The 22993-nt window shown below is 43.2% G+C and overlaps 1 long non-coding RNA gene across 1 annotated transcript; it reads left to right on the top strand.

The window, feature by feature from the left end:
* Positions 1-2671: 2671 nt before the first annotated feature.
* On the top strand, positions 2672-6206 carry LOC123286819 (uncharacterized). The gene is made up of 3 exons (XR_006529616.2): positions 2672-2820; positions 4868-4928; positions 5789-6206. It is a non-coding gene; the product is annotated as an uncharacterized lncRNA (long non-coding RNA).
* Positions 6207-22993: the final 16787 nt, after the last annotated feature.

Genomic DNA, 22993 nt, shown 5'->3' on the forward strand with positions numbered 1-22993 from the left:
ACTTTTCAAAAGATCTGATAACCTTGTGCTAAATGACATTCAGGGTTTATTTTGAAAGGAGATTCTTGGGCCTAGGCCCAGACATCCTGAATCAAAGCTCCAGAGTGGAGGCCCAGAACCTGCATTTTAAACAAGCTCTCAGGTGACACTTGTACCTGCTAACACGTGAGAACTTGTCTCCATTATCCTTAGAGAGTTGGCTGCATTATTTAACATTACCTCCTCTTTTGGAAAAATTAAGGGGCACTAAAGAGGGGTTCTTTTATCCATCTATTATGAAGAAAATAAATTCCAAAGCATGCTGCAAATCTTCCGCAGTCTCCCAGGGTGCCATTTGTGATATCTTCATAAAGGAGGGAATCCAGCGGTATCTCCTTTTTGTAAACACAGGCCAAAGATGGCACCTGGAAGCTTTCTGGTCTCCCCTAAAAGAGACTCTTCGGTGGGTCCCACCTCAGAAGTATCTGCTGGCAGTGTGGTGGGCGGGACCTGTTCCTCTTTTCCGGAGAGCCGAGAAAGCCTCTCTAGAAGCTCTCTGCTGGGGTCAGAAGGAGCAAAGTGACTCGTAATTGCAGAGCTTACAGTGTGGCATCAAGCCCCTTGGCCCTCGGCGGGAGGTAAGCTGCCTCACCCCTGTGGTCTATCAAAGTGTGCAGCGTCTGGGCTGTGGTGTGTGAGCATGACTGCCTCAATTCTTTCTTGGGGAATAAAAGTGGTCTGTTTCCACCCAAAAACATCACGGTTGTCATTGCAAGAATGGCTGGAGTACCAGTTTAGAGTTGAGTTTTGACCAGAGGGTGTCCATGCCCTCTTAGATAATATGGCACAGACAAAACTAACTGTCGTGTCTCTATTAATGACACGCACATTGTATCATTTAGGGTTGTTCTGGCTGCAAGCAATAGAAAATCCAGGGACCCTCAGTCTAGACCTTAGGATGGGCCCAGGGTTGGTTCTGTGGCTTGGTGATATCACTGAGGGTCTAGCTTTTTCTGTCTTGTTCGTCTGCGATTTTCGGTGTGTCAGCAACATTCCACCTTCTGAGCGAAGACTGCTGCCCCAGCTCGAGGTTCACCTTGCATGCCACGGAATCCCAAGCAGGAAGAAGGGGAGCCTAGGCAAAAGGCCCTCCTCCTGCACCTCTCTCATCAGGGAACGAGATCTTTCTTGGAGGCAGGCCCTGGGCACATGTGCCCTCCTGGACCCACAACTGCACAGAAGACATGGGCATTGACAAGGGGCAGTCACTACCACGTACAAGGACTCTGTTAGCAATGAAAGGGTGCTGGCCACTGGAAGGCCGTCAAAAAATGGGTCCCATATGGTGAAGAAATAGTAACAAATACCAACTTCAAAGGACTTTGTTTTCCAACCGGAGCCTTGCATCTGGTGGAGGAGCAGGTGCAGCCCGAGGGCAGCACGGAGGCGGATCAGAACCTTTCCTCGGAGCATTTCTGGAAGCGTGAGCAGGTGAAGTTGGGATTGCCTGAGTCCATGACAGAACCACAGAGGCTCTTCTCCATGTCGCCCTTGTTTCTTCAATCCTGCCGTCACTGTGTCAGAAAAGCATTGTGGGCCCTTGTTTCCTGCTGTGAATCCGGTGGAGCATCACCAACAGCGCCTTTCTAATGAGATTTCCGCACTCTAGGTCTAGTCCTACTGGGTTCATAATCATCACGGAAGAGGCCCCACAGTGGTGAGTGCAGAGAACTTGGTGTTTAGCTGGGGTGAGGCGTTAGGGATAGGGTGTTGGTCTGAGAAGCTGCACACACAACATAAGGTTATGATGGCTTAGGAGCCTGGCTGCAGGCAGGAGGTAGGGGCCGCAGGGAGATAGGCTGGAAAGATTAGGGGAGTGAGACTGACCGCAAGTTTAAAGTCAAGGTGAAACCTTGAAAAGCAGATCACAAGCCCCTTGAATTTGTCCTTTTACATCAAATGGAGGAGAGAAGCAGAAAGCACACTAGCAGTATTGTTGCAACACTTCTACTCTTTCGGCCAACAAATTTTCACCGAGCATTTGCCATTAGCCAGACTCTGTTAGGTGCTGAGGCTTCAAGAGAAACCATAAAAGACATAATCAATTATAAAGACATTCATTGTCTTTTAGTGACTTTAAGATCCTCCCTTTTGTGTCTCTGTGTATTCCTTTCTCATCAGCTGAGGGCTGATTCTGTGCCAGATGCTTCACAGGCATCGTCTCATTCAAATCTCTCACCCACCCTCCCAGCTCGGAATTATTCTTGTTGCTCAAGGCTGAGAAAATTGGGGCCCAGAGCGTGACAGGACTTACGTCGGGTCCCACAGCTAGGTTCAAATGACAGAGCTGGTGCATTTTTCTTTCCCTTTATGCCTACTTTTTTTTTTTTTTGCTTTTTTCCAGTATTTTATAATATTTTATTAATTTTTATTTCTAATCAAATAATATAAACAAATATTTTAAAATTCTAAGAGTTCTAAACTTTATAATGAAAAAGTGTTTTCTTGCATATCTCCTCCTAGTTCTTCCTACTTTCTAGAGGCAACCACTTTCAAATGTTGCCTAGTTCACTTCTAAATAACAGGCTAATGGTGGTATTTTTTGATGTGTTACATTTAGGCATTATTTATCGTCTTCTGGTCATGGAGTTTTAGCTCTCTGAGCTGCACCCTGTCTGTCTGCCTCTTCCAGATGTGTTCCCCTTACCCTGGGCGTTCCCCAGGGAGGCTGACCTTTGAGGGTGAAGCGGACAGGCTCCCTTATGCTCTGGCTTGGGGCTGGATCTGGTTAATGGAGGCATCCGGACGAGATTGGATTGGAGGCGGGACGAGGGGAGTCGGGTATGTATTCTCCTGGATGAGACCCCCCTCCTGCTGGTCTGGCAGGCAGCCCTGCCCACACAGCTGCTCTGTGAGGTTCTGATAATTGCACCTCCCCTCGCCCTTGAGCTTTCAGGCCTAGATGTGGCAATGACTCCCTGCTATTGTTAGCTCTGGGTACTTTGCTATCTTTGTTTTCCTAAACCCTGTCCACACTTTTGTCAATTGTCCCTGTATGTCAGTTTGATACTTTTACCCTACCCCCCATACAAGACACACTTCACCTTCCAGCATCCTCTCAATGCAGTTAGAGCGTATTTTGTTTACATTGTTAGTTAGTACAATGTTTACGTTATTCAACTATATAAATATTGCTGACTACATAGACAAGTAGTGAATTATGAATTATGATCACATTTTCTTTATTGAACAAATTTTCATTTTTGCTACCTACTTTTAAAAAATGCCTTAGTTTTCCATATATCTGCCTTTAATTCTTTCCACATGCTTCTTCATCAGGTCTATTAAATGCCTTTAAGTGTTGTTTTCCAAAGGCTCAAACATTTCCAGTTCTCTGTATCTTTTTTGGGGTTGGGGGGCAGTGTGTGTTGAGTAAATCAGCCTCAATAATAAAGACAACTTGAGGCTGCACATTCTGAAATTAAAATCATAACCTACAAAGTGACAAAAATGGGGATTTAATTCCCCAGGATCCGTTCATTGATCTTAAAGGTTTTACTCTCCTTGGGCAAATCCTGTGACCACTTATAGATCCTAAATATTTTACTAAACAAATACTATGACCTTTTTCAAATGTGTCTTATCATCACCCCTTTCAAGCAGCCAGTTCGAAGTGTGCTAACTGTTCATTATAGGCTCCACCTTCTCTTTCATCTTCAATGTGCCATCATCTCAAGGCCAAGCCGACCACAAGGACATTTTTGAATGTTCTTGTTTGTAAAAGAAAGTCAACAGATTTTGTTTGTTAAAGAGTTGATATGTAACAGGCCGCAACCTCTGGCTGGTTAACACATCCTTTCTGCCATGGAGTTCTTATTAGCATAAGATCTTTATTTTAAAATTCTGAAACTGAGGTTTCATCTTTCACAACCTTTTCCTAGAGATCCTTTCCTGGAGCCCTGTGTTAGCTGGTCAGCCTGCTGGGGCGTTCCTTCAGCAACATCTGGTACTTCCGTTTGCCCCTCCTGTGCTTGCTTTCCTGTTTCCTGGAGTTCACGCCTTCCTATTTCTCCATTTACTCCCTTGTTTCACTTGAGCACATCCTTTAGCAGCTTCATAAGAAAGAATACATGGAAGCTAAATTTTCTTGTGTTCTTACTTCTCTAAAAATGTATTTATCCTACATTTTACTTGAGTTCTAGTTGGACAAGTATAAAATTTTAGGTTACAGATTCTTTTCTCTCAAAAATGTGTAAGCATTGCTCTACAGTCTTCTAGCATCCAATGCTGCTGGAGGGAAGTCTGAAGCCATTTGTTCCTCGTTCTTTTGTTTGAGATGTGCTTCCCGTTAGAATTTTCTTTTTAACCTGGTATTCTGAAGTTTTATGACACATGACTTTGGCTTGGGTCTTTTTTAATTTATTGCGCTGGGCATTCAGTAGTCTTTTTCAATTTGGAGAATCTTAGCTTTCAGTTGTGGGCACTTTTCGTGTATAGATATAGTCTTATATAGCCATATACATAGACATACTCATTTCTTTCTTTCTAACTTATATGTTGCCTCAGAAATTCCTACAATTTTATTTGAAACTTATGAGTTCTTCTTATGTCTCTTTTCTCTCTCTCTGGTTCTGTTTTCTGGGAGATTTCTTTGACTTTACCTTCTAATTGTTTAATAAAATTTTAATGATCATATTTCTTGTTTGCTGATTGTTTCATTTTAAAAGCATTTTGTTCTGGTTTTACGTATTTGACATCTCTCTTTTTCAAAGGAGAGTTTCAAATTTTTTATGAAATATTTTTTAAAAATTTATTTTTAAAGTTTTCTTCTGTTTCCTGTGTTGCCTCTGTCTCATCTGGGTGCCTAATTTTGATGTGTCTGTTTCAGCTTCTGGCATCATGGAGGCTTACTTACCTCAACTGCCTGGAGACCCTTAGCTGAATGGAAGGTCTGTTTGCAAGGTTGGGCTTCTTAACTGGTGGGAATTCAAAGGAGGGTGCGTGGTGAGCTGAACATTTTTGTTGGGGACTCCCACATTTCAATATGTAAAGGCTTCTTTTGTTCTGGGACCATCTAGTTTACCCAGAAAACCAACATCCCTATTTTCACCCTGTGGTGGCATGCTTGCCGTGTGAGGTGGCAGAGTGAGGACGGCAGGTCTGTCTTATTCTTCCTTGTGTGTGCACACCCCGCTCCCCTCATCTTCATTGACCCCTACCTTACACTGTGTCCGCTGTCGCTGAGTCTGGAGAATCCCAGGTTCATTTTCTCCTGAGCAGAGTCTCCAGTCTCTGGGGTAGGGGTGGAACTGCAGTAGTGTGTATGGGGTGGGGGGAGTTGCTGGCAGAAAGTGCCAGGGGAGGGCACGCGCAGCTCTAACCAGCTCACGTGCAGACTTTCAGTCTGCTTGTCTGTTTCAGGCCCGAGACTCACGCCTGTCTTTCTGGGCGTTTGGTGCCTTAAAGTCTCGAAAGCTCTGGGTTCTGGAGGAGGATTGGCCACTGCTCCTGTCCTTTTAACCCTTCACCCCCCACAGGCACCCTAGCTTGCAACTTGCTCCTAAATCTTTACCATTTTTCCATCTGCTTTCCATCTTCCAAAAAACTTAAAAATCTTTCATTTGCTGAAGTCTCCTCTTCTGATCCTCTTTTAACTCCTTCCCTGTCATTTCAGTGGAGTGCGGAGATCAGAGGTTTAGTTAGAAGTCCCGAAGGCCATGTTTTGAACCATTAGGTAGCCTTCTAGGAGCTAAGCTCAGCATCTCCTTTTTTCTCCAATAGTAAAAACAAAATGATCTCCATCTTTCAGATGACCACAGCTGGTGACGAAGACTCTCTTCTTGATCAAACTGGAGGCAGCTCCTCTTGGCCCTCATCTCAACTAGGCCTGGCCTTTGGCCCTCGTCTTGTCCTCAGCCTGCCTGGCCCAGCCTTAGCAAGAATCCTGCTAAGTCAGTTTAGTGAGAATGCTTGATGTCTGACCAGGTTCCTCATCCTCCACCCTTGATGTGTATGCCCTTGGCCTGCCTTCAGCAAGAATCTCATTAGGTCAGGTTAGCAAGAATCCCCCACCCTTGATGTTTCTCTTAGTGATTTCTCATCCACTGGCCCCTTCACTCTGCTCCTTGGCTATAAATCCCCATTCATCCTGATTGTATTCAGAGTTGAGCTGCGTCTTTGTCCTCCATTGCAATACTTCTATTGAATAAAGTCTTCCTTACCGTTTTAACAAGTGCCAGAATAGTTTTTTCTTTAACCTTGACGATTGTAAAACAGTGTTTCATCCGTGACTGAAATGGGACTCTGAAAGCTGGCCTTTGCCTCGTGACCACTTTGCTTAAGCTGGGTAGCACAGGAAGTGATTGTCCAGGGCACAGTTTATCAAATTGTGAGCTGCAACCCATTAGCACAGTGATCATTTACTAAGTCACAACCAACATTTAAGAAATGAAATCAAGTAGAGTTATAAAATGCCATTGTGCATTGCCGCTAGTTGGGGGAAGTGTTGATTCATGACACCTTTGTGTCAGTTTGTGTGTCTGTGTACCTGGTCAAGGTGTAAATATATTTCCTACCATGAAAACTGGTAAAAACAAACAAACAAAACCTGAAGGCCACTGATCGAGGAAGTGGCTTTGGACCTTTTGCTTTGTTTGTCTAAGAATAGCTCTACCAGTCAGACTGACACTATCGTCTCCATTTTAGAGGAGATGGATTTGGTTAGGGTGTTAATATCAGCATTAACACATCGATTTCTCACTCTCTGTTTTACCACAGCCTTTCAGCGTTGTTCTCCTTCGGTTAAAGCATTTGCTTAAAAAAGCCAGGATACGTAAGAAGTTTCATCTCAGAAGTTGGTGAGTAAATGACGGGGAAGCGTATGTGTCAGTTATCAAGGACTAACAAACAGCTCAGAAGCAACAACCAAACTGACCCACATGTTCCTGTTTGGGGTAAAACTAAGCCTTTGTGAATAATTTATATTTTAAGTTATTAACTCTTGGGAACTTAAGGAAGAAACACCTGACTCAAACTTTTATTACCTCTCTGTAGGTGGTGGGAATTGCTAGGAATTGCACAATAAAGGATTAGCAGCAAGATTTAATGCTCGGAATCACAATATAAGTAAAATATTTTATAGGTGACTTTACAGAAGAATGACAAGAACGCGCTAGACTGTGGGAGGCTCTGTGGCTGGCTTGTCCGCCCTGTCGATGGTGCCATTGGTGGTTGTGATTTAAACTGGTCCCAAGCCAGACCCTTCACAGCTTTGTTTTGTGTAGGACGAGGACTCAACCAATGAATACCCTGGAGCTTTGGGAGGATGGAAACTTGGCAGGCGGGTCAACCAGAGCTCAGGGAGCCCTATCTGGAAAGGGAGCAAAGCTCGAGGACCTTTTGGGAACCCTGAGACGGGACCGCACAACTGGGGAAGCAGGGGGATTCTACAGTTGGCTTGGTTCTCTCCCAACAGTCAGAAGTGTGTAGATTTTTTGCCACTGTATAGCAGAGTTTATTTTGGGGGGATTTGTTTTAACTTCGCCCTTTGGTTTAGTGCTAACTAGTAATTAGGTGAACTTATGTAGATAAGGAATCAGATCTTGAAGCAGACTTGCTTTATCCGTGGCAAAAAAGCGTAGTAAGCCTATAGCTATAACCTAAGACATTATGCTTAAAAAACAAAACAAAATAAAACATCTGAACAAGCGATAAAAAAATCCAGTACATGGAACAGACAGATTTAAGTAAGAATTGGACCAGTGGACTTATTTTTAACATAAGAATGCTCCCTGCTTTCTAACTAGCCATCAAGTGCCTCAGTCCTTTCCTTCAACTGAATTAAATTTGGATTCTAAGGAAACCATGTGATAGCTTTATTTTTTTTATCTTTTGCAAGGAAAGATTTGCCCTGAGCTAACATCTGCTGCCAATCTTCTTCTTTTTTTTTTCCTTCCCAAAGCCCCAGCTCATGGTTGTGCATCCTAGCTGTAAGTCGCTCTGCTTCTCTGTGAGCCGCTGGCACAGCGTGGCACATGACAGATGGGTGGTGTGGCTCCACGACCGGGAAGTGAACCTTGGCCGCCAAAGTGGTGAGTGCTAAACTTTAACCACTAGGCAATCAGGGCTGGCTTGATAACTTTATTTTTGAATTCCTCTGTTTGGTTAAAATGGTTGGAAAGTAAGTGACTCTAAAGAGCAAACTGCAAGGGGAAGCTCTTATTGATTAGAAGAAGGCAGTCCTGCTCTGTGAGTGCCTGTTGTGAAAACGTCTACATTCTTTTTTAAATTATTATGTAATTACTTATTATTCAGTATTTGTTTTGCAGCCAAAGCTTCCTAGAGGAGAAAATTCCTTTCCTCCAGAGCTATTCAGGAGAAGCAGAGGAAAATCTAACTGCTCAGAGATTAGCCAGGACTGCTCAGAGGCGCATGGTGATGGTCAAAATAGCAATAATAATAACATCTAGTTGTGATTTGCTCTCAGGCACAAGGCCTAACACTACCTGTACTGTTTAATGTAATCCACACAACACCCACGTGGGATAGGTGCTTTAATTGTCCTCATTTTACAGATGAAGAAACTGAGGTAGAGTGAGGTCAAACTGCTCGCCCAGGTCAGCATCAGCTCTGAATCCCAGCAGCGTGACTTGGAGTCTTGGCTCTGACCAATCTTGCGATGTTGTCTCCTCCTGGAAGTCCACACTGATAGGCTGTAGATTGGTACTCAGGGGTTTCTTGATGCCAAAGGTGTAAACAACGGAAGGTACACATAGTCTTTTTTTAACCTTTGAAGTAAGCAGTAAGGTTAGAAGCAGAAACAGAGGGGGAGAAAACATTCAAATGCAGCAGCAATTGTTCGATAGCTCAAGTTCAGAAAGGTACTAGTTTGTATGTGTTTTTGAATTTCTTTAAATCTTGCTTTAAATGACTTGCAATTTCTTTCCTCTGATGGACTTTTGAGCATTTACATTGTTTATGCCACTATTTATAATTCTTGTGGTGGTTGCGTGGTGGACCCATTTGCCCTCTTTCTCTTGTCAGCAGATTTTGCGAGGCTGACTGCACAACCTCACACGTGTCCACGCTTGTCCTGATGGCAAAGACGGCACAAGGGATAGAACTAACAGAAAGCCACCAAGTGATGGCCAGCATCCTTCCTGGGTGGTTGCTTTCAGTCTGGCTCCTCTCTTAATTATTCTTACTTTATCTTTACTGGGCAGCACCTTCATTTGATGCTCCTGTATTTGGTGGTCCCGGTACTAATGTGACTCCTCTGCAGACAGCCCCTGTTGTAGTCAGAGGCAAAGAAGAAGGAAAATGACCTTCTTCATGGCGAGAGTGTCTGAAGGTGAACTGGAAGGAAATCCATTGTAAAATTGTGCTCGGTGTCGTGGCCTTCAATTTCACCAGAATGACGGGGCACTTTGATTTAAGCAGTTCTGTTCCAGTAGTCCGGATAGGTCATCTATGTTCCATTGTTTTTTAGTCACATGTCATATATAACAAGAGATGATGCAGCTTTGCTTTTTTGTTTAATGATGAAAGGGAAGAGTAAAAGAGAAGATGATTGAAGAGAAGAAATAGAACCTTTAAACAGAATTTTCCATTCCTAACATAAGGAAGTTTTTCTAGACCTAAACTTTTTAAAAGAAAGAATGATGCTATTGTCCTTCAGTATGAGAAATAATATTATTAGTTGTGTCTGTTAGAAAAAAGTTGCACAATTTTGACATGCATCAGAATCATTGGGCTGACATTTTTCCCCCTGATTTTATTTTTAAAGTCAGAATTTGCTTCCAGAACCTAAAGTGCTCCCCTGCTGATATGGATAATGAGATTGTGTAGTTGGCAGTAAATTTCTTACATGGCAAATTTCATGCCGGCTCCTTTTCAAATAGTTAGGATGTTTTGTTTAGGTGGGTTTTTCTGAGCCACTCTAAAGTTAGTCTCTGGCAAATTTGCAGTCACTTGTGAAGGAGGAAAATGTAAGGTTGTACAAAATTAGTTAATTGGTAATGGGTAGCATACAAGCATGATGCAAAAGATGGTAGGAGCCCAGGAGGCTGGAAGGCAGGGGTGGGGTGAAACTACTGACAAGAGACACTATAGTCCTTTATAGAAAAAGCATCTGGAGAATTTGTCCATTCATCATTTCTCTAGCATCTGCTGTCTGGGGCAGTGATTCCAAATTCCCAGCCCATTAGGAGCCGGAGCACCGTTGCTGTTTGCCGGAGAATATAATTTCTTTCTCTCCCTCTTCTTAAAAATCATGCGTGCATTAAAATAAAACTAAAGTGAATTTAAATCCGTGTTTTAAAATACATTTTTGAAAAATATAAGGTTTTTAAAAAACTTCCCCTTGAAATAATTACAGTCCTCTCCGGGGAGTCACAAGGCCATAACTTGTCTAAAACGGCGTACATTTAGACTTTCATAATTACCTGGTGAATCAGCACTGGCTGGCTTCCCGGGAGTCGGCTCCCACTATGGGGAATAATTTCCCGTTCCTGGGGGAGTCCCCGGGAGACACCCTCTCTGATCACTCGAGTCAGAGACATGGTCTGCCCCGCCGCCTCCCTCGCAGCTCTTTGCCCATTTCCTTCTGCGTCTATGCTCTTCTGTGGGTTATAGAAGTTCTGTGACTTAACTTGCCTGTTAGATTTTAAACTCTTTGCTGAAGGGGTTATGCCTGCTCCTTGTGTTTATTGAAGTAAGGTTTAATTTCTGTTTGGGGGATTAGGGTTTTTGCTTGTCATAACTGGAATCAGAATGTCCCAGAATCAGAACAAAGTTTCCAATATTGGATGACTTTAAAAAGACACGTGTTTTGAGATAACCTGAAGTATTTAAATGTATAAGTAGATGTGCAATATTCTTTGATGCAGGTCATTCACCAAAACTCTTTGCGGAGACAGATTTAAGTTCCTAAAATCTGAAAGAAAGCAGTTTGCCTAAGACAATGCCTATATTCAACAGATCAGCAAAGTGACCACTTGTTTCTTTCAAAGAAATCTTTTTTGGACAGTATGGCAAGTACTGTTTGGAAAGAAGTAAAGATTTAGAACTGAGGGTTCTGGAGAAATGGCTATTGTCGAGTGTGTTCTGTAGACCAGCGCTGTACGAAGAGATCCGGGTGTCCTGAGCTGGCACCACCACCTCCTGGGCGTAGGGAAGCCCCCCATCAAGTACCTGATTTGAGATGTGGCTGCACATCTCCTCCTGAATTGGTCCGCTTCTTGGCTAAGATTGAGGATGAAGTTCAGAACAGAATGTAGATGCCAAGACTCACTGAAATGCATACACTTCTTGCTGAAGTGACGGCATCTTGCTTAGGGCTCGTTGCTTCAGGCCAGCATTTCCTTAAAGGACTTATGACTCTGGAAACAGTTGAACGTGAATTGGGAAGAGCCTTGGCAAAACTTTTGGAAGAGCTTGCTGCATTTTCAGCTTTCTAGTGTCTATTTACCTTGTTCTCTATTCCTTCCCTCAATATTCCTTCCTCTTCTTCCCAATCATCCTTTAGGCATTTTATAATCGATAGGCTCTTAATGTAATAATTGTTATCAGAAAGGGACATCAATAGATGCTAACTGTAGGATGGAAGGCTGCTGGGGGACAGGATACTGACACATGCCGATATATTGCTCCAGAGTGACGTGCTAACTGCGTGGAGGAAAGGGACCTTTCCAGGGGAGAGGTTTCACAGTCACGGCTTTGCTCAAGCCATCGGATTTGACTGAGCACTCATTGTGAGGCCACCTCCTGAGGGGAAGCAACAGGAATTGCACAATATCACCAATGAAGGGTTCTCACCAAAAATGCTTAACCCGAATCTAATCAACCAAATCTAATCAAGCCTTTAGACCTATGTTCAGTTGACAGGAAGTACAGGGGGTAGACGAGGGCCAAACAGCACTATAATGACACAGTCAGCCAAACCAGAGTATGGGAAATTGTACAAAACTGTCCCGGACTCTTGAAAAAAATCAATACCATGAATAAAAATGGGGAGACTGTTCCAGAAGAAAGATTGAAAAGAGTCTAAAGAGGCACGACAATCAAATGTGATATGTTTACATTGATCAGATCCTGGTTCAAAATAACAAAAACAAAGAAGAAATCCAGATGAAGAACAGAATAAAACCAGCTATACTAAGAGACGTTTTGGGGACAATTGGGAAAATTTGCATATGGATTGGGTCTTAGAGGATAGTAGGGAATTATTGTTAACTTTCTTAGATGTGATGCTTACATTGTGGCCTCTCAGGAGGACGTCTTTTTCCTTAGGAGATGCACGCTGAAGCATTTAGCGATGAGAGGTCATGATGCCTGAACCCTACGTTCACATTGTTCTGAGAGAACCTGCGGATGTGGCAGAATATTAACAGTTGTTGAGTCTAAGGGCCTAGTATGAGTATTCACTGAACCCTCTGTCTAACTTTTGTGGTTGTTTAATTTTTTTAAAAAGTTGAGAAAAAATAAAAATAAAATGATGGGCTGCTTGATGGGGCTGGGGGAGGAGATGTTTTCCTAATTTGTATAAATTAAAGGCAGCCCTGAAAAAAGATTTACTATTTTAGAACCTGAGGTGGGGGGCGGGAGGGAAGGGATTTCCCTCAGTGGCTACTTTCTGCTTCCTGAGATAATTGTTCTTTTTGCTATCTGGTATTTAGTGGCACTTTCCAGTCCCTTCTCCTCACTCAGAGCAGTTTTCCTGAACTAGCTGTCAGGCATTTGACTAGCATAACTTCCTCCATTCTTCTCTTCCTAGTTGGGTGAACTTGGTCCCTTTTAACTTTTAATATCGCGCTCTCCCAGGATTCTTTTCATTTTCGGCTCACCTCAAACCATTTTCTCCATCTGACTCATGGTACCCACAATCCTTCACCCATGGTTCTCGTTCTTCTCAGTCACTTCTTCTTCCTCATTCTGAAAGTACTTTCAGGGGCATTTGCATTTTGATTAAACGTGAGGGGACTTTCTGTCTAGAAGAGAAGAGGCACTGAGTGGGTCATGAACCATTGTGTTGGATGTGTTTGGTGATAATGGTGATGGTGATGGAGGGGAACCATTTACCACCTTATGCACTTCTTTGTACCAAAGAGTCTTGCATCTAAAGCAAATGTCTGTAGATGGAATGAATCTGTAGATGGAATGAATCTCTGGCCCGTGTTAAGTATTGACTGCTCCATCTTGCAGTTAGGTTCCATGAAACCATCTTATCCATGTCTACAGTCCTGGATGCCCAATACTCTTCTAGCAGGACAGTGATTTGAGCTCAGGACCAAGTTTGTCTGAACCTTGGGATCAAGGTAATCTAGTCTGACCCAGGATCCATTGTCTGATCCATCATGTGTCTTTTAGGATTGCAGAATTGTCATTCAGCTCTAAGAATGAAGTAACAAACACGAAACTGGCAACTCCAGCATCTAAGAGACAGAACTCTGCCAACATGCCTGATTCCCCATCCACACCAGTGAGGCTGACCATCAGGCAGTTGGGCAAACCCTGAGGAATCTAATGAAACAGGTCAAAGGGCTGCCTCTGTCTTCTGTAAAGAGGGAGCATATGCGACCAAGGGGAAGTCAGCCCATCCAGAGCATTACGTCTTGAGATTTTGGTGTCCCGCTGATTTTTTTTCATTCTTTGTTGTGATAGTGTGGCATTCACCTCATGTGAGTGACTCCAGCTCTTCTGCCCTTGTTCCAGTCACCTTTGTAATGCTTAATGTGTGCAGCTTCTAACTTGCCCTGTTTTGGGGGGTTAGAAATACATGATTGGAACTTCAGGGTTAAGATGGCAGAGTGAAGCCACACATGTGTAATACTTTGCCCACATTTACTAAATGAAAATAAAACATTGTCCTACTAGAAAGAATCAAAGAGAGAGAAAGAGATAAAAACAGTTCATGTAAAAGAAATGGTGGTTAAAAAGGCTTTTCGATTGTATTGTTGGAAGCTAGGGGACAAGCAAGCAATGCCTTTAAATATCTGAAGGAAACTAATTCTAGAATTCTACGGTCAAACTCTTTATTGAGTATGTGGGAGAATAATTAAGACAGTTTTTAGACATGTAAGGCTCAAAACATTTGCCTCTCATGCTGCTCAAGAAGCTACTAGAGGATTAGTGTTTCCAAAACAGGAAGTAAATCAAGAAAGAAGACAACATTGAATGCTGGAAAAGGGGGAATGCATACATGAAAAAAATGGAAGGAATTTTCATCATAATGATGAAAGAGATCATGGGAAGATAGCTGCACACAATCTTGATTTGTTGTCAGAAGCCTCCAGAAGAGTTCAAGATGAGATTGATGTAATAGCTGATAGTCTGAAAGTATTGAGAGCTTTTGCTAGTTTGTTGAGAATTTGAGATTGAATTAGTAGTAGGTACATACAAAACTAAAACAAAAAAGAGGACAATTATTAACTTCAGGAAAAACACAGTTGTGTAGGAAAGGAAAGTCATCGTAGTATACTTTGTGGCTCAGCTGTGCACGCAGTTTGCCCTGGCCCTCACCTCCTCCTGGCCCCCTACTCCACCCCTTACCCCTACCACCAGTATTTTCATTACCTGCCTGGGCTCTGTAAGCGTTGCATCACAGGTATCAAAATTTTACTTTTCCTCCTTCAATTTTTAAAAGCACTCTAGGTTTTTTCCTCTCCCCCCTCCATTGGTGTTCTATTCCTTCTTAAGATGGATATTATGTAAGTTATTAGAGACAGTGTAGCAGACTGCCCTGAGAAAGAACCAGATGGATATTATGTAAGTTATTAGAGACAGTGTAGTCACTGCCCTGAGAAAGAACCAGTTCTGAATCTAGATTCTGCCAAGTTCTGCGACCTTGGGCAAGCCACTTAACTTCTCTTACCTCAGTTTCCTTGTTAGTAAAATGGGTTATGCAATTGTGCTTACAAGGGCTAAACAGGACGATTCACATAAAACTGAATGCCCACCATGTTATTAAAAGGAATAACACTTAAAGCGAAGTAGTTATGGCTTGGAAGGAATTCTGCAAGCAGATGTACATATTTCCAAAGTTTTTTTCATCTGTTAGGAGACAGAATAAGATTCTAATCCTCTAACTGTCTTGGCATATTGCTGTTCTGTGCTGTGACTGGGTATAGTCTAATTGTTTTAACTAATTTTCTTTACTGGGGAAAAGAGAATCCTGAAGGATAAGATTTCAAACCTAGAAGTGCATGGACTCTTTAATTAATTAATTTCCACAAACATTTACTGAGATCCTGTCATATTTCAGACACTTTGGTGGGCTCCAATAAGATACACTTTTTTTTCTAAGAGGAACTCAGACTTTAATGAAAAATGGTTCTTCGTATAGAGACACACAGACTAATTGTGGCAGGAGGAGTTTAGAAAAGAGGAAGACTTTCTGACAGTGCATTTCTATAGATTCTAGAATGTGCTCCTGGAAATTGTTGGCACTTGTTTCCTGAAGTTCTTCCTCAGAATGGGATCTATAGTTATCTATTCATGAAGGATTAGAAGAGTGCAATATGTGTTGTTACACTTCCTTGATAGAATTTTAGAGTTGGAATGTTTATAACAGGGAAAGTGCCAGGCAAACAGCAGGTGCTTAAGGAATTCTTAGAATAAGCAAACAGGAAGCTGAGTTGGAATTCATTTCATTTCCAGATAAGCAGGGAGCCCCTGAGAGACCAGGTGGCTAGTTCAAGGTCATGCTAGGAGTGGACAGAAACCACTGGTATGTAATAAGAAAGAGAAGGAAACCGTCCAGATTTGCCCTGGAAAGAGAATGAAAAAGATCTTCCCTTCCCTTCCTACAGTGACGTCTGGTGGGGAGAAACACCCCAAGTCTTATCTAAGTATTTAATCTGAGACCTGTGAACCTTTTCATTCATTAACAAATATTTATGGAGGGCTTGCTCTGCGGCAGGTGCTGTTCTTGGTGTTGTGCTACTTTGCCAGCAACACAGATAAAGAGCCCTGCTCTCATGTAGCTTACAGCCCAAGCAGCGATGGTGGCAGAGGGAGCAAGGACAGTCAATAAACCCTGGGTGCAATAATGGGCGTATTACCGTACATTATATAGCATGGCAGGAGGTGATAGGTGCCACAGAAGAAAGAAAAAGTAGGGCAGCCATGGGGAGTGCTCTGCTCAGACTCCTCTTCACAGCCAAGGCACACCGATCCCCCAGCTGCTGGGATTACTGGCTGCTGATGGTTCAGAGTTGCTTCCCTCACTAGGAGTTGCCCTCAGCTTTGGGAACTGCCTCGCCCAGGGTTATATCTCTCCTGGAATGCAGCTCATGACAAATGTCTGGCTGACCTGGAGATACAAAGGCCCTGCCCCTGCCTCAATTGAGGACCCTCTGAGGGCCGTCCCAGCTCCAGCTCCCTATAGGGCTAGCTGAGACCTTAGTGGCTGCCATATTGGGTGCCAGCTTCTCTGTCTGCCTGATCCTGCCTTGCCACTTCCTTACAGGTGTGTGTCCCACGAGCACGCTCCAAGAACCTCCTGCATACCACACTCTGTCTCAGAGTCTTGTTCTGGGAAGCGTAAAGGTAGTGGTAAGAGGACTGAGAGGATGATGAGTTGCAATCTTGAATAGCATGGCCATGGCGAACCTCATTGGGAAGGTGCCATTTGAGCAAAGCTTTAAGTCAGGAGAGCATTTCCCAATTACTGAAAACGTAACAATAAATGAAGAATTCTGTGTTTCCCCCCTGGCGGCCCTAGGGATAAGGACCTGGGACCTCCAGGGAGAAGGTATAGGACCCTGGTACCTAGAGAGGTGAGGACCCCTGCAACCTGGGAAGAGGCCTGACCTGGTGACAGGAAGTTGGCAATGACTGCTGGAACAAGACGTCTGATGCCAGGGTTAGGTTCCTTGCTGTACTCTCACACAGTGGGAGCACGAGTCCTCCCCAGGATCCCAAATAGTGGGAAGGCACTGGTCCTTGTGCAGTTGCGTGAGATGGTGGCTTAAGCGTATTTGTGTGACTAGTAAAGAAAGAGAAACACCAAAAGGCTGTAAAACCTGGGGACCTTTGGGCATGTACTTTCAGCAAAGGTATCTATTCAGAGATATTTTATGTTTTTAGTAAGAGTAAAGAATAACACAAAAATATATTTGAATAATAGCAATGACAGTGAATAAGACTTTGAAGTGGAATTTTAAATTCTACATTGAGAAATACTGTAAAAGCTTTTAACCTTTCCTCCCAATATTCAAACTCATTCTGATGAAAGCTCTTCATTAATAAAAATTTTCGTGCATGTGAGTCGGACTTTAGTCTATACATCTCAAACAAAACTCCTTTCATCACACCTGCCAGTTGGGCACTCCGTCCTGAGTCCTGCCAAAGACACCAGCTCCGGCCTGGGGCGGAGGGCTGCTCACCCTGTGCCTGCGCTGATCCGGGAGGAGTTTGAGGAAGAGGAATAGTGAGTTTAAGGAACCAAATGAACTGACCCTGTTTGCATTCTAATTCAACCATGGGTTTACTTGGCTGGTGTTCTACACCCAGAGAAGAAACCGGAGGTCCTCTACCTTCCCCAAACTGTCTCTTGTTATCTGAGTTCCATTCTTTAAAAGTAAACAAGGACAACAAAAACTCTCTTACCATAAAGGCATATGGGCAGATGGAGAGGGTTTTTTGCAGGATGCCTTCCCTAATGCTTCCACAGCCTAGTGCAGTTTTTTGTTTTTTATTGTGTTAAAATATACACAACATAAAACTTACCTTTTTAACCATTTTCAAGCAGGCAGTTCGGGTGTGTTAAGTATGTTCACGTTGTTGTGCAACCATCACCACCATCCATCTCCAGAATGTTTTTATCTTCCCAAACTGAAACTCTGTGTCCACTAACCACTAATTGCTCATTCCTCCTCCCTGAGTCCCTGGCAACCACCATTCTACTTTCTGTGTCTATGAATTTGACTACTAAGGAAGTGCGTACAGGTGGGATCACACACTGTTCGCCCTTTTGTGTCAGAATTTCCTTCCTTTTTAAGGCTGAATGATATTCCATTGTATATTTACACACATTTTGTTTATGCGCTCATCTGTCGATGGGCACTTGTGGTGCTTCCACTCTTGGGCTGTTGTGAACATGCTGCTATGAACATGGGTGTGCAGATCCCTTGTGCAGTTTTGCTTTTACTGTCCCAGGTAAACTTAGAACTTGGTAGAATTTGTGCATGGTCTTTCTTTCTTTAGACTGGCTCGATTTAAATTCATATTAAACAACAACAACAACTGGCATTTTCTTTGACTAAGTATCACAGAAAGTAATTTTGTTTCTGGCACATGGTGCATTACTTCTCTGAATAAATAACCTAGACATTTTTAAGACTTTAATGGATGTGAGAGATGAACACACACAGAGAGAAAAAGTCATGAAAAAAGGATAAGCTTTTGTTCACTTGTGAACGTGCCAAAACACACCCAAGTAAGGGGCTGTTTAGGAGTCAGGAAAGCCCGAATTCCAGCTGCACTTTCTTGAGCACCCTGGGGCTCAGACTTCTAACTCGTGATGAGACCATATGAATGAGTTGGGAGTAAGCGTGTGTAGGGTCCACTTTAGCTGTGCTCTCCCATCTTGTTGCATAATAATACATCTCAGATGGTTTGTGGCAAGGCTTCATATGTGTCAGATGATGTTGCAGAGAATATTCCACTTCACAGTGTAGACTGCCCTGTTGACCCAACCAGCAGCGTCACAGATTAATGTCACGGGCCAAAGGAGAGGACACTCAGCAGCTGGGAATGCTTAGGGTATTGGGAACCAATACCAAGCCCTGGACCGACTTTGACCTTGGGCCAGCTGTCCTTCCCTCTGTTTCTTAGGAGCTATATGGCCCCTCATCGTTGCTTTTTCTTACTCATCTCCTCTTGTTTTTCTTTCAACTGCTTCCTTTATTTACTCATTGTAAGTATGGCTCAATAATGCCACCAACCCTGACTTTCCAAAGTTACCTCTATCAGTTGTAGAGTTCATTATCATCTGCCAGTTGTGTCTGCGTCTCTCAGTGCAGAATTTTGAGGGAGACTCTGATTGGCAAGCTTTTGAACGTGTTGCCCAATCCAAGGCATCCAGCACCCTGGGTGGTGGTGGAGGTAAGGTAGAAAAGAGGGGGAGGATGGTGGTGGGAATCCTCTGGTATGTAGAGGCAGCCAATAAAACAAGTCTAGAGCACCAGTTGAAAGCAAATTGGATGAAAGAACAAATTGATTGAAAACGAAGAGAGGAACACCCCTTCCACAGCTCATGACCCCTGCCCTGTTGAGTTTCCGTTGCTCCTTGTGCAATATGTGGCCCTCTAGACGTGACTCATTCATTGGAGAGACTGTAAAACCTCTGCAGAAATAAAGCATTGTGATTTTGCTATTCTTTTATGGAAAGTCCTTGATTATATTAATTAATTAGCCAGTTAATTAACTCATCACCCTCCAAATGTTTATTGAATGCTGTCTACGTGCCAAGTACTCTGCTTTGTCTTAGCCCTCAATGCACAGAGGCTATCAGAGTCTGGATTCTGTCTAGTTAGGGGTGAGACAGGAGCCCCAACCCTTGGTGAGAATTTTCCAATCTTCCAGGCCCTGAAAGCTTTCCATGCATCATCTCATTTAATCCCCATGTAACCCAAAGTGTCAGGTATTATAATTTCCCTGTTGGGGCGATTAAACAAAGGCTCAGAAAGGTGAGCAGCTGGCCCATATCACACAGCTAGTAAGTGGAGTAACCAGGAATGACACCCTAGTTGGTCTTTTGCAAAGCTTGTGCTTTTAACTCTACTTCAAACTGACTTATACAGAAGCCTAAATTCTTCCTGGTCTTAATTCCTGTACCAGTCAGGACCCACAGCCCTCAGCAAAGCTATGAATACAGGCAGGCCTGCGGGCCATACATGACTGAAGGTCACGCTCTGTGTAGGCCGATCTCTAACTCCACGAAAGAAGTATAACCCAGACACATCAATTTTAAAGTGAATTAAAAAAATACTGTACCATTCACATGATTAAGACATCTTTGAAATATTTAATTTCATTTATAAACCGTTAGTGGCTAGAAAGAAAAATGTGAAAATGTGCATGCAAAAATACAAATAATATTCTATCTTTAGAAAAAACTAGAGTTTACAATGGTTAAAAAAAAATCAAATCATTTATTTTAAATACCCTTTTATAATTCTTTAGATTGGTTATAGATGGACATTATGTTAAATTCATTTTGGTTTTATAATTAAATATATTGTCATTATCAACTCTATTCTTAAAGGAAATGACATTCTCTGTGATTTTCTCTCTCTGAACTTTTCTCTGATTTTAGGTTTCATCATTTATTTAAATCTATTTTCATATTCTCTCTCACATATGAAGATACACAGAACTTAAAAATAATTTAAGTACTTAAAAAAAAAATCTAAGGGGGCTGGTCTGGTGGCATAGTGGATAAGTTTGTGCACTCCACTGCGGTGGCCAGGGGTTCGCAGGTTTGGGTCCTGGGCACCGACCTTCACATCACTCATCAAGCCATGCTGTGGCAGCATCTCACATGCAGGAGGAAGGAAGATCGGCACAGATGTTAGCTCAGGGACAATCTTCCTCACCAGAAAAAAAAAAAAAAAATCTAAGGCTAAATCAGAATAGTCAAAAGAATTTTATCACTTTCATATTTTTAATTTAATTAATAAAATATACCCATAATGTTGCTTAATCCAAAATAGTTATAACTGTCTTGAAATTTCAGTATAATGACTTGAATGGACTTCAGAACCCAAAGATATCCAAGGTCGCAGAGCTTGAAGGCAGGCTCTCGAACCTCAGCGGGACTTCGGTTCTGTTGAACACCTGGGCCAAGGTGAAGGAGCAGAAAGTCAACTGCGAACAACAGTAGGAATAATTGTTTCTCTCTGCTGCAAGACACATAGGATTTTTTGATGCTAGACTTAAATATCTTTTTAAAGAAAAGTTGGAAATTACACAGTGAAAGAAGAAATAACTGTGTGGAAGCCCTGACGGGTCCTCACAGGTGTAGGGAACCCACACTGTCACGGAGGTACCACCTCAAGCTGTCAGAGAGCAGTGCCCTGCACAGGCCCTCCCAGCAGGTCGGGAAAGTGAGCTGCACACTTTCCTCTAACACAGGGTCAGTGTATTATGGCCCACGGGCCAAATCCGGCCCCCCCACCCCGTTTTTGTATGGCCCAGGAACTAAAAAACCATTTGTATGGCTATGAACTAATAAAGCATTTTATGGCCCTGAACTATTTTTAAATGGTTCATTAAGTGAACCATTTTTAAATTGTTGGAAAAAATCAAAAGAAGAATACTTCATAAAACATAAAAATGATATCAAATTTAAATTTCAGTGTCATAAAAAAGTGCTATCGGAACACAGCCAGGCTTACTCATTTCCGTATTGTCTATGCTGCTTTCGTGCTACAGCGGCGGAGCTGAGCGCCCTCACTAGGGATCTCATATTATGATGCATCCAGAAAATTCGAACAATCCGAAAGGAACCTCCTCACATGGGCCCCTCCAAGTCCCCTGTGCTCTGAGCATCTGTACCAGTTCTCCCTGTCTTTTCTCCTGTTACAGTGGATGAAGTTTCCTGTTACAGGTCAACCCTACCTTCTTTAGACCCCATCACCTCGGGCTTTCCAATTGTTATCCTCTCTCTTTCCTCCATCATCTATCTTTTTCTATTAGATCATTCTTAGCAGTATACAAACAAGCTCTAAAATCATTCCCTAAAACAGTCTTCTCTGGTCAGACTAGCACATTTATCTGCCCCTCTTCCCAGGAAAGTCTAAAGTGGTGTCTGTGGTCCCAATGTACCCTACTACCTAGCCTCCCGTTCTTCCCATTCTCACCACTGCACTGAACTTGAACTTGTAAGGTTCACCTTGTTGCCAAGACAGAGGTGTCTTCTGTTTACTAATTCTCAAACTTTCAGCAACATTGGATACAGTTGATAATTCCCTCTTTCTCAAAGCAATTTTTTCCTTAGTTTTGGCACACCATACCCCCTCGCTTCCCTTCTCACTCACTGCCCATCCCTTTCTGGCTCCACCTCCTGAGCCCCCTCTCTAGCCCGCGGCCTGCGTGGTCTTTCCTCTCCCTGTGGTCTCTCTAGATTACTCCATCCGGTGCCAGTGCTTTAAATACCATCATCATTCAAATAACTCCCAAACGGCCCTCTCTGCCCTGACTCCTCCCTGAGCGCGTCTTGACCGCTTACTCCACACCTCCACTTGGTCTAATAGACATCTCAACCAGGTAAGGACAGAACACAACTCTCAATTTTCTCCCACAAGCCTGTTCCTCCACTGGTGTTTCTCAGCCCAGGACGTGGTCATATATTGATTCAGTTGTTGAGGTAAAAAAACCTAGGAGTCACATGAGGTTCTTCTCTTTTTTATTCAGTATCTCTGCCACCCCTTCCCCTCAATCTCATTCATCAGCAATTCAGGCCAGCTCTACCTTCAAAATATTTCCTGAATCCGTCCACCCCTCTCCATCTCCACGGTGGCCGCCCCACTCTGTGCTCCCACTTCTCGTACTTGGGCCCGTGCAGTAACTGGTCTCTCTCTCTCCGCACTTGCATCTTCCCCTCAGTGTGCCCCAACTCCTGCGCATCTCCCCAAACCCACTGTCTGCCCTCGTTTACTGCACTCGGACCTGCCGCCTGTTCCTTGACCGTGCCAGGCCACTCTAGTCCGGGGACTGTCACTGGGGCTTCTCATCCTTTAGCTTCCTCTGGGGTCTCCTCTCTCATAACCCAAGTTAAAGCAGACCCTCTGGTCCTTCTACCTTGTAACTCTTTGTAAATTTTCTTAGGACATCACTCTATGAACACATCTTATTTGTGATTTCTTCATATGTGTTTTATCTGTCCTCTTCCCCAGAACGTAGGCTCTGTCAAAACAGGAACTTCTGTATCCCCAGGCCCTAGACTTGTTCCTGCTCTTAGTCCTCGGAAGAGCCATTGAGTCTGGTTCCAAGACTATCATATGCTCTTTGT

The sequence above is a fragment of the Equus asinus genome, chromosome 8 (genome assembly GCF_041296235.1).
Source record: "Equus asinus isolate D_3611 breed Donkey chromosome 8, EquAss-T2T_v2, whole genome shotgun sequence".
Lineage (NCBI taxonomy): Eukaryota > Metazoa > Chordata > Mammalia > Perissodactyla > Equidae > Equus > Equus asinus.